General features: G+C 45.8%; 1 long non-coding RNA gene across 1 annotated transcript; it reads left to right on the forward strand.

Moving 5' to 3' along the window:
- The first annotated feature begins 190 nt into the window (after nucleotides 1–190).
- Nucleotides 191–15,047, forward strand: LOC146191559 (uncharacterized). The gene is made up of 5 exons (XR_014706662.1): nucleotides 191–271; nucleotides 2,146–2,282; nucleotides 6,917–7,074; nucleotides 14,049–14,189; nucleotides 14,922–15,047. It is a non-coding gene; the product is annotated as an uncharacterized LOC146191559 (long non-coding RNA).
- The last annotated feature ends 1,227 nt before the right edge of the window (nucleotides 15,048–16,274 follow it).

Below are 16,274 nucleotides of genomic sequence, written 5' to 3' on the forward strand. Positions count from 1 at the left end.
TTTCGTCTGAGCAGCGCGGCGCGACAGCGCGACTGGAAAAAAAAAAAAGAAAGCGAACTCCACAAGATACGGGATGGAGCAGCGCGGCGTGGCAGCGCGACTGGAAAAAAAAAAGAAAGAAAGCGAACTCCACAAAACACGTGATGCAGCTTCACGTGTCACGTGATTGCGCACCAAAGATCTGCAAAAACGCCCGTGACTGAGAGGCGGCGTTTGGCTGTTTGGCGACGTCGAGCGTGGAAAATAGTTCTTTCTGCCAGAAATCTTCAATGTAAGTTGACAAACTTTTTCATTCCTTTCTTATAAACGCTTTGCGCATACTCGCGGAAAATTTTGCGTTTCAGAAGTGAGCAGTTTTTACATTACAAGCGTTTACCCATTTTTTACTTTGCTGCATACTGCACGACCAATGCTCTAGGAATATTTTTCATTGTTTAGCGTTTTTATCACCTAGTTAAGTTTTAAAAAGTGATCCTCGATTGTCCGCGGCCTCTTTCCGATCATTTTGCAACATAGTTCAGATCTTTAAGGCGTTTTTTTTTGCGGAGTTGTTACTAATTCTTCAAAGGTAAACCGCTTGGCCTCGCAGCCATAACCGTCAAATTTCAAATATTGAGAGAGGGCTTGTACTGCGTAAAAGCTATGTAGACGTATAAAACCTGACATTTTTAAATTCCATCAGATGTGTGCGATCGCTCGCTACCTATCTGTTTTATTTATAGCGTTTCTTCGTTGAGCTATTTGCACATGGAGCCGGTAATTCGAGGTTAAAGCGCTAACCGCATGAGGCGACAATTCGCGGCGACATGCCGCGTGACGCCGTCGCGCGACGGGCTGAGGGCCGCCAAAGCATTGCCGCTCGTCGCCGTCGCTCGGTTTCTGGGTTTTTAGAAAATTTCGCGTGTCGCCCGGAAGCAGCTCGCGAGGCAGCCAATCGCAGAGGGCTTTAGGGTGCGCAACTTCCGTTCTGGCTTTCTTTTTATTGCGTGTAAAGTTAGTTTTCCTAGTCCGGTTTGGGCGAAGAACCTGGTGCCTTCACGCGCTCACTTCGTCTGATCCGTGTATATATATGAGTGCATCGAGATAATTCAGTAAAAGCTTGGAAGGGTAATAAAAGAAAGAAAAAGGGTAGCGTGGCTTGATATTGTTAATTTCCGAAAGGAGCAGGAGAAAGTCGCTGCTTGCAATGCAAGTCGGCATCGCAGTGTATAGTAACGCACCGCTGCCCTGTGACCCTTTAAAATACGATGTGTTACAAGAAATTTCATCAGTGTTTTATCGTACTTCATGCTGTTTAGTGTTGAAAATGGGATATAGCGTGATTGCATTCCCCTTGACCGAATGACGAGGCGGCGGTAACAGAGCAACACTGAAAACGCGCCTCTCTGTCGCTGATCTCCGTCGCTCCGTGCGGTACACCAGCGACAACGACAGGCGTTGGCGGCGGCGTCGCGCGACGGATCGCTAGGGGTTGTCGCCTCATGCGGTTACCGCTTTATTGGAACAGTCCATAAGCAACGACTTTCCGCGTAAAATTAGGTTTTTAAGCTTTCCTTTAGAGTAAGCACAGATTGGGGGGGGGGGTGATATATAATTTTATTTATAACAATTCGCAGACTTCAACGCAGTAATAGTTATATTTATATCCAGAGTAGGTTAGTACGTATTATTTTAGTACAGGCCCAGTGTTCTTTTTTTTTTTTTTTAACGGAGGCGTGGCAAGTTATGTGGGTCAAGCTAACAACTGGCTGTGAATTAAGCGATTAGAGCTTTCAAACTTAGTCTTCTGTTTTGTTTAATTTCTAAGAACCTTTAAGCTTCACAGAGAAACAGCATATTTTGAAAAGTGAATTTCAACTATGGAAGTTCTTCGTTTATTAATGTTTGACATTGCTGACAAGGGTCAGAATTGAAACGGATGATAGGATCGAGTTTTTTGGTAACTTATGGCATGTGACCTAGAGCTGCTAGGAATTCATTTTCTGAGGCAGCTTTTCTTTAGGAGTGTAGGGAAAGTAATGGTATGTTATGGGTTTTGAGAAGCATGGATTTAATGAAGTCTTTCTTTTACTGCATTTACGGCTTGTTTGGCAATAATGCTAGCAGTCCAGCTGATGCAATTGTATTGTCACACTGCTTTTGCAGCAGATTTCATCTGCCATCGAGGGAGTGCTGCCTGAATATGAAGCAGACAGCGTCATGAATCTGTTGAGGCAGTTTATCCTATCAGCCATGGGTGCCCTGCCCTAAAGCATCCCTCCTGTAAAGGAGACATTGAATTGGTAGGTATCACATGCTCATGTTTTTTGCATTCATGTGTTTGCTTTATAACTGTATAATTTTTACTGGTTCATGCTTTGCATTTATTGTTTTCTTTTGAGAGTACAAAGGGCGGATGTGTAACAGGCTTCATTAAAGCAAAGCTTGAAACCAGCTCGGTGTTGTTATATCATTCTTGCTGTGTTTTTAGCGCGACTGACATGTTGGTAAATCTTGCTCATAGTCTGCACTAAAGAAAATTTTTCATGGCTTCTTCAGAGCTTTAAAACAGGTATACTTTAAAGAGATATACTTAGCTGTTTTATTGCAGTAGTACCCACTATTTCTAGTTGAGGCAAAATTGAGTAAACCTGTGTTTTAATAGCTCAGTGACAAACATGGTGTCATAATAAAGCTGACTGCACTGTGCATATGTGTGCATGTTCATGCTGACATTCAGTTACTGTTTATTTAGACTGCCTCAGCATATGTACACATACAGTGATGTTTCACTTGAACAAAGTTCAAGGGACCTTAGGAAAAAGTTTGTTGAAATGAAAGTTCATTGGACTGAAATAAATGCGTGGAAGATTGTTTCCATTAGCTTCAAGAAATATTCAGTTCAGTCGTTCAGTCGTGTCCGACTCTTCGTGACCCTATGGACCATGTCACGCCACGCTTTCCGGTCTCTCACTATCTTCCTAACATCACATAACTTCATCTGCAGTGCCTCGAGGATACCATCTAACCATCGCGTTCGCTGCCTACCCCTTCTCCAGCGACCCTCAACCTTTCCCAACATCAAATCTTTCTCCAGCAACTCCTCTCTTCTCATCAGATGACCAAAGTAGCTGAGCTTTAACTTTAGAATTTGACCCTCCAATGAGCAGTCAGGGTTTATGGTCGACAATATCGACTGATTTGATCTTCTGGCAGTCCAAGGAACTCTCAAGAGTCTTCGCCAGCACCACAATTCAAACGCGTCAATTCTTCGGCGGTCAGCCCTTTTCACAGTTCAACTCTCGCATCCATACATCACAACTGGAAAGACCATAGCACGAGTTATACGGATCTTGGCTGGCAGACTAATGTCTCTGCTCTTTAGTAGGCGGTCAAGGCTAACCATTGCTCTCTTTCCCAGAAGCAGGCGTCTCCTAATTTCATGGCTACAGTCTCCTTCCGAGGTAATCTTGGAGCCCAAGAAGAGAAAATCTGTCAGATTTTTAGGTTGTTCAAATCTTATCTGAACCCATTTATTTGTCACTGCGCTGATTTGCAAGTGAAGAATGCGTAACCTTTTGCAGCACTTTTGAAAGGACTACAGTGGTTTTGAACTCGATTACTGTGCAAGCTCCTGAGAATCTTGCCTATCACAACGGCCTGCTGAGGAGACAAGGCTTTCATTTTCTCCAAGCAGATCATGGTTAACCAAAATGCGCACATTTGCAATTCTTGGAGCTAAAGGGCCTGGTAGGGCTGAAGATCTGGCTTTGACTGGCTATGACTGTACAGCTAATTAAGCGTGCAGACAGCTATGGATTCATCTGGTTACAAGCTAGTTTAGGTAGCCAATTCACTTTAAAGCTAAATAACGGCCACTTTTCTTCACGCGATAACGAAGAGTGGTTCTTAACATAAAAATATGCTACAAAGAGTGCAGACTGTGCTTTTTTAAGCGCTCAGTATGACTTTGAAGACACAGGATAGCACCGCGGAAAATGTTCGTTGAACTGAAATGAGCAAGAACTGAAGTTTGTTAAAATGAAGTGCGTTTGCATAGTGTTCAATAGAGCTTCAGTGGGGGGATTTAATAAAGTTCGTACAACTGAGTACATCGTCGAAGTGACGTTCGTTCAAGTGGTATTCTGTTTTTCTGTGACTAAATGAGAACATTTACTTTGCTCAAAGCAACATATACACAAATATTTACTTTCTTGCTAGTCACCAAGATTTGCAATTAACTTCCGAACTCATTTTATTCACAACCTAAATAAATGCATCGTTAACCCTAGAGCCAAATAGTTACTAGCAATAACAAAAGTAATATGTTGATATTTATCTGTTGGAGAACATTTTCTGTTTAATTGTTTTGTGTGTTTTTGAGTTCTGCAAACATGAGGGGGCTTGTTACAGAAGGGGTGGGTGCAAGACGAAGGGAAGTATCAGTGTGGCGGCCCTTTTGTGTTTATCAAATAATAATGCATTCTAACATGTAAAACGAATGCCTTTACAACCTGCTAAAAATCTTTTTAAATTGCATGTTTGGGTTCTGCCTGGATAAACATAGATGGCAGAGAGAGATCTTTCTGCCATGGGGTGTGAACTGTATTTTGTGCAAAAAGCCAGAGGCTGTCGAACATGTGTTATTGTTGATTGGGTTTTTGGGGGGCAATATCCTACAGTGAACTTTGCTCAAAGATGTCCCTTTAAACCCCCATGGAATTTGGTTCTCAGGTGTTGAAAATTACAACAGTGTTCTGTAAGATATAAGGCTATTAAGCTTGCATAGCGCATGGAAGCGCCAAATGGCTGTTCGCCATGCTGATCTTTATTATCAGACCTATCCAAGAGTATAATGAGGGTTTTGTCCAACAGATGATGTTTTGAAAGCTCAGCCATGTGTACCTGTGTTTATCAATGTATTTGAAAAAGTGATCAGTTTGAATGCGATAATTAGAGGTAGTGTACCTAAGCTAGCTCTCGGCCAGCCTGTAGTGTTTGTGAAAAGGCAAATGTTACAAGAAGGGTGTTTTGCTAGAGCTTTTAAGGCTCTTAAATCTGTGCAGCTCTGCTTTAGTACATGCATTGTCTCCTGTACATGGCTAGTTAAATGATTTCTGTTCATTTTATTACAAAAAGTCATTCTAAATCTTTAGATAAGCTTGCTCACCTCTATTGTTTGTATTATGTTCACGCATGCTATAGCTGGAAATGATGCAGTATTAGTTACAAGTAAATAAATAAAAGGAGCAGCAACTACATTTCCTTCGTCCGCACATTTTTAAGAGAAACATACATGGGCTCATTAGATTTTAGTGTTATTTGCAACTGTGTTTGATAGTGAAAGATCTTCCTGTCATTGCATAGAAATCTTTCAGAAACCTCTGAGATAGTTTGATACCTGGTGATGTGGAGGTTGACTTCCCAGACAGTAATGTATTCCTATAGTTCATACTGCACCAGCCAAAAGATGAGACACAGCAAAAAGGAGGACAGGACAAGGCTGGACTATCAACTGAATGTTATTGATAAGAAGAAAACAACGAAGACTCCTTCCGTAAAGCTCGCGCACAACCCAACCGGTGGAATGGCAGGAAATTGGGAAGATGATGATGAAGAAGAAAATTCAAAGCCAATTCCAAGTCAAGGCCTAACTAACGACTTTTCTAATAGATGAAATTCCTTACAATGAAGGCTAACCGACGCCTTAGCCACACACTTGTCCTCGGCTTTAGCAATGTAAAATGCTTCAACCAACTCTGCAGAGTTGATTACCATTGCTGTAAACTACACCCGTATTATTGAAGTCAGGTGCACAAAGGGACGGGTCATGCTCCGACTTACACTCTCGGGATTGCACATGTAGCGCAAGATTAGAACTCGCCTTCCCTCCCAGAGAATTGGAGTGCTCCGTCAGGTGCACATTTAGACATCTGCCTGTCTGCCCGTTGTATTTACAGCGACAAACAAGATAGGAGCCTTGTGCGCTAGAGTTAGAAAGGGGCTCGACAGTGTACCTCGTGATAGTTTTCGTTGTGCAGTGTCACATAAGAAAAAGTTCACCACCTGCAGAAAGAATGTGGTCTACCACGTTCCGCTGAATTGTGGCCGGTGCTACTACGGGCAGACAGGCAGATGTCTAAATGTGCGCCTGACGGAGCACTCCAATTCTCTGGGAGGGAAGGCGAGTTCTAATCTTGCGCTACATGTGCAATCCCAAGAGTGTAAGTCGGAGCATAACCCGTTCCTTTGTGCGCCTGACTTCAATAATACGGGTGTAGTTTACAGCAATGGTAATCAACTCTGCAGAGAGTTCGTTGAAGCATTTTACATTGCTAAAGCCGCGGACAAGTGTGTGGCTAAGGCGTCTGTTAGCCTTCATTGTAAGGAACTTCATCTATTGGAAAAGTCGTTAGTTAGGCCTTTCCTTGGAATTGGCTTTGAATTTTCTTCTTCTTCTTCCCAATTTCCTGCCATTCCACCGGTTGGATTGTGCGCGAGCTTTTCGGAAGGAGTCTTCGTTGTTTTCTTCTTATCAATAACATTCAGTTGATAGTCCAGCCTTGTCCTGTCCTCCTCTTTGCTGTGTCTCGTCTTTTGGCTGGGGCAGTATGAACCCATACCAACGTGCCCAGTCGTCAACCTTGTTGTATTCCTATAGTACCGTATGCATGCACAATAGATAAACTTAACCCCTTGCATATATCACTGAATCTTCCACTCTAGAAGAGAATTTTGTGCACAAGCATTTTACTGTAGTTTGCCTCTGTGGAGCATTGCATTTCTAATTCTGTGCTTCTCTTTTTACGCTGTTACTCAGCAACATATGAAGTATTCCTTGTTTGTTTCTGTTACTTGTGCATTTGACTTTTCCTTTTATTATTCGAAAAAACTTTCTTCCTGCTGTTCTGACTAGTGTTTTCGTATGCATATGCAGTCCTCTTGATGCTTCATTGAGCCATATCTGGAGACTTCCTGTTGCCGTGGTCTGTGCCGACAAGTAAAAACTAGGCAACCTGACTTCCGGGACAAGTAGCAGTGGGACGTAGCTGCATGGTTTCTTCAGCATCCATGTGGATTTCTTATAAAAGACAGGTATTTCTCCTATATTTGACTTTCATATGTGATCAAGATTTTACCTTGGTGACAAGCTCTTGAAGGAAAGGATGGACATTTATGGCACTTTCTTAATTTCTTACTCTCGGGAATACAGTATTACGACTTGTTAACTGCATATGTAGCAAAAATTATGTGTGACTGCATATTCCAGCAGTAAGCTGCATGATGTTTTAAGGATGAAATAATTTTGCTCCTATTGTCGGTAGCCTACTATTAACGAGCCAAAGCAGGCAATATTAGGTACCAAAAAGTGATTATGCGGGGCCGGGTGGGTTTTAATGAGACAAGCTCTCCACGTTTTAAGCTTTTGTACAGGGCCAACGTGTCTCCCTGGATGTGTCTGGGACACATGCAAGTCTTGTATCCTCAAAAGGACCTTGTCTAAATTTAAATAAAAGTAGCGCCAACCTATTTTGAGTACGACCAGTTCAGCAGTAAGCTCAAAATTGAAGCAAAAAGGCATTCATGTCCTGTGCGATGTCAGTGCACGTTAAAGAGCCCCAGCTCGTCAAACGCTCCGAAGTCCTCCCCTACAGCATCTCTCATAGCCTGGGTTGCTTTGGGATGTTAAACCACATAAACCAAACCAGTCATTTTTTACCACCCCATATGACTTGTCTTTCCACGTATCTCCAAAAGATAGTGCCTACATAAGACTTGTCACTATTCCTGAGATTACCTAGATTATTATGTATTTATGTATTTTATGATTATGTAATTTTCCTCAGTGGAGCATTGCGTTTTCAATTCTGGGCTTTTCATGCTGTCACTCAGCAACCATATTGTCACGTAGTGGTGACGAGGTCAACGACACAAATGAAGGGGTCGATAATTGCACTAAAGGAACTCTTTATTTGGGCTGACTTGCGCCCGCAAAAGAACTAAGCAACTCGGCGGCGGCGATAGAAACAAACGTGCTCGTCGATCGTCGAACAAAGAATACTCGTCACACTCGGCAACGCTCAATTTAAAGGCTGCACAGAACAATATAGATAACGTCGCAAACAGCTACCAGCACGGGCTGGAACATTGTGGAAAGACACCCGAGTGGCCGGAACCTTCGAGACAGATCTCGGTGCATCTTGTGCTACAACAAAACTGATAAAGGTGTGACTCGCGACATCGAGCATAAACAAACAAAGATTACGGAACTGACACGCGGTCCAGAATCAGAGTGATAAGCCTGTATGCCGGCGGCTGTTAAAAAGCAACAAATACTGTTTTGAAGGTTTCGCGGCATTACTCCCCCCTTAAAAAAAAACATCGCCTCGATGTTCCAAAACAAAGCAACTTAAACATAAGCACTGCAAGTTTTAAACACCACACATTCTTTAACGCGCGTAATATGGCTTCAGTCGTACAACATGTACAATTTCTGGGCGTGCGCGTCGCCGTTGTGATGCTGACATTCCGTCGGGAATGACTTCATAGTCCAGTGGGCCGACACGGCGAAGGATTTTGTATGGCCCAAAGTATCGACGCAACAACTTTTCACTTAATCCGCGACGGCGAATTGGTGTCCAAACCCACACTTGGTCTCCTGGATTGTACTCTGCGTGGCGTCGTCGTAAATTGTATCGTCGGCTGTCGGTGCGCTGTTGGTGTTTAATACGCAGCCGTGCGAGTCGTCGGGCTTCCTCTGCACGCTGCAGGTAGGCGACGACGTCAAGGTTGTCTTCGCTGGTTACGTGCGGCAGCATTGCGTCGAGCGTCGTCGTGGGCTCCCTGCCGTACACAAGCTTAAACGGGGTCGCTCTGGTCGTCTCCTGGACTGCCGTGTTGTACGCGAAGATCACGTACGGCAAGATGGCGTCCCAGGTCTTGTGTTCAGCGTCGACGTACATAGCGATCATGTCCGCGATCGTTTTGTTCAGGCGCTCCGTAAGGCCATTGGTCTGGGGATGGTACGCAGTTGTTCGTCGATGGCTTGTGTGACTGTATTCCAGGATGGCTTGCGTCAACTCTGCCGTAAACGCCGTTCCCCTGTCCGTGATGAGCACTTCTGGGGCGCCGTGTCGCAAGAGAATTTGTTCGACAAAAAATTTGGCGACTTCTGCCGCGGTACCATTTGGTAGTGCTCTTGCTTCGGCGTAACGGGTAAGGTAGTCAGTGGCCACGATGATCCACTTGTTACCCATAGACGAAGATGGAAAGGGGCCGAGGAGATCCATCCCAATTTGTTGAAAGGGCACGATTGGGGGCGGAATCGGGTTTAGTAGTCCTGCTGGTCTGTTCGGCGGCGTCTTGCGTCGTTGGCACTCACGACACGTCTTCACGTAGTGGGCAACTTCGGCAGGCAGTCGCGGCCAGTAATACTTCTCCTGGATTCGACGCAATGTGCGCGCAAATCCGAGGTGGCCTGCTGTGGGCTCATCGTGCAATGCCTGCAGAATTTCTTGCCGAAGGGTGTTAGGCACTACGAGAAGCTGCGCGGTCTTGTTAGGTGCGAAGTTCTTCTTCACGAGGAGGCCATTGTTTAACGTGAAGGATGATAAATGTCGCCTGAACACACCAGGAGGGGAAGCGGTCTTTCCTTCCAAGTAATCGGCTAGCGCTTTCAGCTCAGGGTCTGATCGCTGTTGTTCTGCGAAACTGCTGGCGCTTACCGGTCCCAAAAAGGCGTCGTCGTCATCGTCCTTCGGGGGAGCATCGACCGGAGCGCGGGATAAGCAGTCTGCGTCGGAATGCTTCCGGCCCGACTTATAGACTACAGTCATGTCAAATTCTTGAAGTCGTAGGCTCCATCTGGCAAGGCGGCCGGAAGGATCTTTCAAATTAGCCAGCCAGCAGAGCGCGTGATGGTCGCTTACCACCTTGAATGGTCGGCCGTATAGGTATGGACGAAACTTAGAAGTGGCCCAGATGATTGCAAGGCACTCCTTCTCGGTCGTCGAGTAATTGACTTCGGCTTTTGTGAGGGATCTGCTAGCGTAGGCGATTACTTTCTCCTGTCCGGCACTCTTCTGGACAAGAACGGCTCCTAGGCCCACACTGCTCGCGTCGGTGTGAATTTCGGTCTCGGCGTTTTCATCAAAGTGGCCAAGTACAGGACGGCATTGCAGGCGGCGCTTAAGTTCGTCCAAGGCTTCTTCTTGCGGCGCTTCCCATTTAAAAGGTATGTCAGCCTTTGTAAGCTGCGTCAACGGTTCGGCGATCCGCGAAAAGTTTCTGACAAATCGTCGATAATAAGCGCACAGCCCAAGGAATCGGCGCACAGCTTTCTTGTCGGCAGGCGGTGGGAATTGTGCGATTGCAGCTGTTTTCTCCGGGTCTGGGCGAATACCGTCCTTGCTAACGATGTGTCCTAGGAACCGGAGTTCTTCGTAGGCGAAGTGACACTTTTCTGCTTTTAGCGTTAGTCCCGATGACTTGATGGCTTCCAGCACTGTCTGTAGTCGTTTTAGGTGGTCTTCAAAGTTTGACGAGAAGACAACAACGTCGTCCAAATATACCAAACAAATTTGCCACTTCAAGCCTGCCAGGACTGTGTCCATTACTCGTTGAAACGTGGCTGGTGCGGAGCAGAGGCCAAATGGCATCACCTTGAACTCATAAAGGCCGTCCGGTGTGATGAATGCGGTCTTTTCGTGATCTCTTTCGTCGACCTCAATTTGCCAATATCCGCTCTTCAGGTCCATCGATGAGAAGTACCTTGCATTGCAGAGCCGGTCGAGAGTGTCATCGATGCGGGGAAGCGGGTAGACATCCTTTTTCGTTATGCTATTCAAGCGGCGGTAATCAACGCAGAAGCGAAGTGTGCTGTCTTTCTTCTTGACCAAAACGACTGGTGCCGCCCAGGGGCTGTTCGAGGGCTGGATTACGTCATCACGTAGCATTTCTTCAACTTGATCGCGAATGGCCTGGCGTTCTCGCGGCGATACACGATAAGGGCTTTGGCGCAGAGGTCGGGTGTGTTCGTCCGTTATTATGCGGTGCTTGGCCAGTGGTGTTTGTCGTACCTTCGATGACGATGAGAAGCACTCCCCGTAGCTTCGAAGAAGACTAAGAATCTGGTCTTTCCTGCTGTGGGTCAATGCCGGGTTGATGTCAAATTTGGACTGCCGGAATTGGTCCGGTGCGTCTTCCAGCGTTTGGTCGTGGAGGGCGAATACATCTTTGAGGTCGGCTAATTCGTTGAGAAAAGCGATCGTCGTGCCCTTGTTGAGATGCCGGTATTCTTCGGTGAAGTTTGTTACCAGCACCTGAGCTTGACCTCTCCGGAATTTCGCGATGCCTCTTGCGATGCCGACACCTCGTTCTAAGATCAATTGGATATTTCCTTCGACGATGCCTTCAGCGGTTTCGATGTTTGCGCTACCTACGCAGACTGCGATGCTTGATCGGGGTGGGACGGTCAATTCTTCATCGAGGACGTTTAGAGCGATGTGTTGCATCGACGTCGTCGTAGCAGGAATGGCTTTGTCTGCAGAGAGCTTGATGAGCTTGGATCGCAGGTCGATGATAGCCCTATGTTCATTTAGGAAGTCCATGCCTGAAATCACGTCGCGGGAGCACTGCTGCAAGACCACAAAGCTGGTGGGATATGTACGCCCATTTACAGTTATTCTTGCAGTGCATCGTCCCGATGGAGTAATCAGGTTGCCACCTGCGGTGCGAATCAGCGGGCCATCCCAAGCGGTGGTAACTTTTCTGAGCTGAGAGGCTAACGGTCCGCTGATGACTGAATAGTCAGCTCCGGTGTCTACTAGGGCAATGACTCTGCGACCGTCGATATCAACTTCAAGCTCACTTGTTCGCGTCCTCGCATTGCACGTGGGCCTTAGTGTCCGATCTCGGCTCCGTCGTTTCTTCAGGTCATGGCCGGGGCATACCGTAGTTACTGCGCTGGGCGGCGTGGTCTGCTTGCAGTATGGTTGTGATGTCGTCGATGACGTCGTGTGGAGCGGCGGTGAAATGGCTGCGTCGTCGTTAGTGGTCGTCGGCGGCGGAGGATGTTCGTCTTTTCGTCGTTGAGCAACCTCACCTCCAAAGGTTGCTCTGTTTAGTTTCCCCTGCGCGGGCTTGGGGACCTTCCGCGCACACTCTCATCATAGGTACGGCATGGCGACGCAAAGCGGGCCCTGTACGGCGATGGAGACCTGAATCGACGGATTGGTGGCGCAATCTCACCGCTACGCAGATAGTTGTCAATTTCTTGTGGTCGTTCACCTGGGCGTGGTCGTGGAGCGTCGACTGCAAATCCGCGGAGACCGATTCGTCGGTACGGGCAGTGGCGCAGAATGTGGCCGGCCTCACCGCAGTGGAAGCATAATGGCCGGTTGTTTGCAGTCCTCCAGGCGTCGCACTTCCGGGGGTTTGGGGGTCGTTGGTAGGCTTGGCGGGCGGGGGCCAAGGGGCGGTTTTCAGGAACAGGACGGTTGCGGCGAGGGCTCGGAAAGTCATCACGTCGGGGCGGAGGGCGACGTAATGCACCAGCGTAGTTCATCGCTGTTGCCTCGTGTGTTGGAACAGTCGCAGCCGTCGCTTGAGGAACGCCCAGCGCCTGCTGGACTTCTTCACGGACGACGTCCGCGAGCGTCGCCACCTGCGGTTGTTGCGATGATGGCATCAGTCGGCGGAGCTCCTCTCGCACGATCTCCCGGATGAGGTCCCGAAGGTTCTCTCCGCTTGTAGATGCGCTGGGGTAGTGGATTGAGTAGTCTGCCTGGAGTGGTCGCTCGTAGTGGCGCATCCGGGTGTACAACGTCTTCTCGATGGCAGACGCTTCCGTTTCAAATTCCGCCACTGTTTTGGGCGGATTTCGGACAAGATTTGCAAAAAGCGATTCTTTGACGCCTCGCATTAAAAATTTGACTCTCTCACCTTCAGTCATGTCAGGGTCAGCGCGGCGAAAGAGGCGCTTCATCTCTTCAACGTACGCCAGCATAGGCTCGTTAGGAAGTTGAAATCTTGACTGAAGGAGGTCCTGGGCTCTTTCTTTTCGGACGACGCTTGAAAAGGCAGTCAAAAACGCTTCCTTGAAAATGTCCCAATCCTTCATAGCTGCCTCATGATTTTCGAACCAAACTCGGGCATGTCCTTGAAGAACGAAGTAGACTTGCCTGAGTTTCGTGGCGTCGTTCCAGCCATTGAATTCTGCCACACGGTCGAAAAGGTCCACCCAGTCTTCTGCATCTTCATCCGGTCGTCCATGGAAGCAGGGGGGTTCACGGGGTTGAACGAAAACAACCGGTGCTGTAGGCTGGGCCATTGTGAGCGTCGATGTCTTCCGAGATCGAGTGGGGTCAGGCAGCAGACCGTGTTCGGGTTGTAGGCCTTGAAGTCGGCGGCTGGCTCGGTGACCTGTAGGATGGTCTTCCAGGGCGACAGGAACACGGCTTGGGTCTTCGCTTGAAGGATCAAAGGCAGCACCTCCACCAGATGTCACGTAGTGGTGACGAGGTCAACGACACAAATGAAGGGGTCGATAATTGCACTAAACGAACTCTTTATTTGGGCTGACTTGCGCCCGCAAAAGAACTAAGCAACTCGGCGGCGGCGATAGAAACAAACGTGCTCGTCGATCGTCGAACAAAGAATACCCGTCACACTCGGCAACGCTCAATTTAAAGGCTGCACAGAACAATCTAGATAACGTCGCAAACAGCTACCAGCACGGGCTGGAACATTGTGGAAAGACACCCGAGTGGCCGGAACCTTCGAGACAGATCTCGGTGCATCTTGTGCTACAACAAAACTGATAAAGGTGTGACTCGCGACATCGAGCATAAACAAACAAAGATTACGAAACTGACACGCGGTCCAGAATCAGAGTGATAAGCCTGTATGCCGGCGGCTGTTAAAAAGCAACAAATACTGTTTTGAAGGTTTCGCGGCAATATGAAATACTCCTCCTATGTTTCTTTTACTTGTGCATTTGACTTTTCCTTTATTATTCAAAAAATCTTTCTTCCTGCTGTTCTGTCTAGTGTTTTCATATGTACATGCAGTCCTCTTGTTGCTTCATTCGACCATATCTGGAGACACCCTGTTGCCGTGGTCTGTGCCGACAAGTAACAAGGCAACCTGACTTCCTGGACAAGTAGCAGTGAGACGTAGCAGCATCCATGTGGACTTCTTATAAAAGAAAGGTATTCTAAATTTTGCTTTCATATGTGATAAAGATTTTACCTTGGTGACAAGCTCTTGAAAGGAAAAAATGGGCATGAGTGGCACTTTCTTATTTTCTTACTCTCTGGGAATACACTATTGAGACTTGTTACCTGCATATGTAGCAAAAAGTATGTGTGACTGCATATTGTAGGCTAACTATAATACACTTCATCATTCCCTATTATCGCTCTTGTATCCCCTAGGTGCTCGGTGTAGCTGGTCTCCTTCAGTAATTACTTATGTGTGTGTGTCATCTGCTATGGCAAACATAGCCATCACTCGGGAAAAATGGGAGCAAACAGGCATAGTGGCATCACTTGCTGGTAGCATGCACCAAAATGTATGTATACATACTGATACGTTGCCGCTCAACATGTGTATTTGCTTGATGCAGCAAATGGCAGAGGAGAGAGTATCTGATGACCAAGCATACTGGCGTGTAAATTTCACTCCTTTGTTCCCTGGGCCCCTATTGTGATAAACTAATGTCGAATGATATAGAGGATCAAAAGGAATACAACTAAACACAGCAATAGTCTCTATCTCCTGAGGGTGTTTTGCAGGTACTAGTTTGTACAGAAAGTGGTTGGAAACCAGTTAGCATATTTTGAGGAAAAACAGACATCTGAGTGAAGAGAGATGTGTGTGATGCTAGCACAAAGCGTGCGAAATTGGCAGAAAATTTTTGAGCATGTATATTTCTTTTCTAGGTGACACCATGATAAATTTTGATATGGCTGGTACATCAAACACACAATGTCGTTGCCGTCGGAAACCAAGTGTTTATGTGTCAAGGGTTTGTGCAATAAATGAAGGTATGAATTTGCATCTGTTTCTTTCGCCACTCTCACTTTTCACGAAATATTACATGCATGTGAATAATGAGTAAAATACACGTTATTATTGGACACTTGAAATATAGTTAGCATAACACAAGGTATTAATACTTTGTATGAACACGATTCTTTAAAATAACGGTGGCCAATTATCGGAACACAGTCGTTAGTGTCCATATACGCTATCAATAGGGTAATCATAGGAGGTATAAATACGTTCTATGTAAATACATTCTATTCAATCACGGTGGCCAATTGTCGGAAGGGAGATCATACATAGATCATACGTGTTCTAAAGACTTTCTTTTGATGGTCGATAGCTTCTATGATCATATTGTCTAAAGACATTGCATAAAGTGATCATAGACATTTTTGTAAGGGTTAGCGACTTGCTTTTTAGCATGATTTTACGATGACAGTCTAGCACGTACGTCAGTGATTTTTCTATGAAGTTTGGAATTTTCGTAGCAAGACCATGGAGACTAACAATGAAAACAAAAACAAACGCGGCCTTCTATATTAGGTAGTAGAGAGAAAAGCATTTTAAACCTTACAAGCAAAGCCTATTCGTCTGCATATCATTTAGCTCCACTTAATAGACGCGGGCTTGCAGTGAAAATTTACAATAAGTATATATAGATCCTAATTTTCCTTTCACTGTTCAGTCTTAAAATTTACCTCAGAAATCTATGTGAGCACTATGGCAAAATACCTCGCAAAATGTCGCTGCACTGCGCTTCTGGGCTCTCATTCATGAGCGCAATGATCTCAAGCTCTGTTTTAAAGGTGACTTTAATAATGAATGCTCTCTATGAGCCTTTGAACTTGACCGGAAATGGAAATGTGAGCCATTAACGCGGAGATCACTCTGTAGCGTATATCCATTGGGCGCACAAGTTTCCTTTTTATCTGTCGTTAATCTACGCCCACGCGAATGACAGAAAATTTCAACCGTTACAAGCGCGTTTTGGAATGTTTGGTACTGAGCGCATCAATGGCATTGTGATTGGCATCATTGCGATAAAGCACAGCGCCGTATTCGCGTGCAGTTGTAACCGGAAATAAATTTTATTTCTAAATAATGCGGAGATATGGAGGTCAAGACCAAAATTTCTCAATGATGAAGATAATAACCATTAGTATTAATTATAATAATAATAATAATAATAATAATAATAATAATAATAATAATAATAATAATGTTTTATTACACAAAAGGAACACAAA

The sequence above is a fragment of the Amblyomma maculatum genome, chromosome 4, assembly GCF_055883805.1.
Source record: "Amblyomma maculatum isolate TAMU_Amacu chromosome 4, ASM5588380v1, whole genome shotgun sequence".
Classification (NCBI taxonomy): Eukaryota; Metazoa; Arthropoda; class Arachnida; order Ixodida; family Ixodidae; genus Amblyomma; species Amblyomma maculatum.